General features: G+C 45.6%; 1 protein-coding gene across 2 annotated transcripts in view; it reads right to left on the bottom strand.

The window, feature by feature from the left end:
- Nucleotides 1-1809: 1809 nt before the first annotated feature.
- Nucleotides 1810-2099, bottom strand: part of LOC119302232 (uncharacterized protein At2g33490-like) — a 7059-nt gene continuing 6769 nt past the window's right edge. For both annotated transcript variants that reach the window (XM_037579265.1, XM_037579266.1), the window contains one exon: nt 1810-2038. The gene's annotated coding sequence lies outside the window, so the exon portion shown is untranslated. The remainder of the gene's footprint in view (nt 2039-2099) is intronic.

Raw genomic sequence — 2099 nt, 5'->3', positions numbered from 1 at the left:
GACCAAAACTTTTCAGATTTTTCACCGATTTTGTCCCCGTTTTCCCCTACGGGATCCTTGATGGCCAATGTGTTGTATTAGATGTGGATTTGGCTCCCCTAGAGCTCTTGGATGAAAGGGAGGAAGCTAGATCAACGGAGGAAATCCAAGGAGGCCTCCTATATGAAGATCTCCACCCCTAGCCGCTGCAGGAAGCCATCTCCATCCTCCATAAGTCTCATCTACATCCACCACACCTCCATTGCAGCAACTCCACCAAGAGAGAAGGGCCAAGACAAGGTAGAAGGAAAGGGAGGAGGCGCCTCACGCCTCGTGCCGGCCGGAGGGGTGTCTGGAGGCATCAGGACATGCATAGTTATACCAGGCCCAACACAAACCACGCTCCCCTCGAAAAAGAAAAAGTAGCCATGATGCTGAAGCTCAGCCTGTTTGATGCACCACACATCAGATATGGGCTTGGACTAAAAATCAACTTCCCATGCCTAAGAAACTACTAGGATTACCTAATATGAGACTAAAAATCAAGTCCCCTCGAAGCGTATATAAACCCCCATTGGTCCCCTTCACCGGTGCCACCACATCCAACCTCTTCTCCCATCCTCTCGCTAGCACCCCCATCGGCCCCATTCGTCGGCCGCCACCCCGCACCCTCTCTTCCCTCATTACCATGTTGATGGTCGTGCCCTCTCCGTGGGCCTTCCTCCAGCGAGACCAAAGAGGACCACACCGAGAGAGAGCTGTCGGAGAGAGCGTGGGACTTCTTCGAGTGGGTCGAGGATGACACGCATCGCAAGGTTCATTTAGCCGTCAGTTGCGCCCACCACTCCATCGCCCTCAAATGCTTCGACTGCATATCGATGACCAGATGCATAGAAATGGAAACTACGCTAATACCGGCGTGCAAAACTGTTGATGTATCCCACATTCAGGATGCACATACGTCCATCAATCACATGGCAGCAAAAGTCGCTGCAGCCAAAGCCTCCCCCGTCTGCGAGGTCATGAAGAGCCTGTAGTTAAATTAGGTTAAATCTATCTTGTGATCCTTCTTGAACTCTATTATGTAAATCCGTGTTGAAATCCGAGTTGAAAAGCTTCTAATGTTGAGGTGGAAAACCAAAGCGTCCCCCGTCTGCGAGGTCATGAAGAGCCTGTAATTAAATTAGGTTAAATCTATCTTGTGATCCTTCTTGAACTCTATTATGTAAATCCGTGTTGAAATCCGAGTTGAAAAGCTTCTAATGTTGAGGTGGGGAAGGAAAACGACTTCTAGCCACTGGTAAACAGGTCCCACATTAAAAAGAAAATAGAGTGCGCTATCATGACAATTCTGTGTTTGCACTAATCCTCTACTAAACTCCCATTTCTTTTCACCATTGTACCTAAACACGCTATAGATTGGAACATAACTGGGCCTTCGTACTCCAAGACGAGACCCCAACGGTTTGGGCTTGAGTAGGTTGAAAAAAGACAATACAACCTTTCAAACATAAACAGATGAACGTGGAAAAAGCAATAACACTGGCCGTGGTCTTTATGTTCCAGATTAATAAAGATATAAACTCACTGGAACTCTCCGCAAAGTTTGTTTAATGTGGCTAGATCAAATATAAGGGTTCCATTGGACATCTACCTACCCTACGAAAAACAAGTTTCTTTACAGCAATCCTACAACACGAACAAGTTGGCGACAATTTATTCATATCTTCCCTTGAAAATGACTTCACCGAGACAAAATTCCGGAACCCCTTGACAATCATGATGACTAAAATGATGCCCGAGAACAGGCCGTGGCACAACACAGACAAATCTCGCATAAAATTATCAGATTGAAAAATGGAGAATTTTATTCAACAAACTCGTTATTTGCACAACTACACTCAACCATAGGGGACACAACCACCACCAGCTACTTTGCAATATGGGTTTAGTTCTCATACTAGTATGTACATTGTTTTTCCACGAAAAAGTAGCCAAGCCTCTCGATCAGCATGACATATTATATATCATATAAAATCCCACCTTAACACCAAATATCCTGCACAGGAAAAGAATAGGGAGTGAGGTTAATCTGCCACTGCTATCACGTGTCGTGTTTC

The sequence above is a fragment of the Triticum dicoccoides genome, chromosome 5A (genome assembly GCF_002162155.2).
Source record: "Triticum dicoccoides isolate Atlit2015 ecotype Zavitan chromosome 5A, WEW_v2.0, whole genome shotgun sequence".
Taxonomy (NCBI): domain Eukaryota; kingdom Viridiplantae; phylum Streptophyta; class Magnoliopsida; order Poales; family Poaceae; genus Triticum; species Triticum dicoccoides.
Note: the sequence above shows the minus strand (reverse complement) of the source record. Positions and strands in the feature narration are given on the sequence as shown.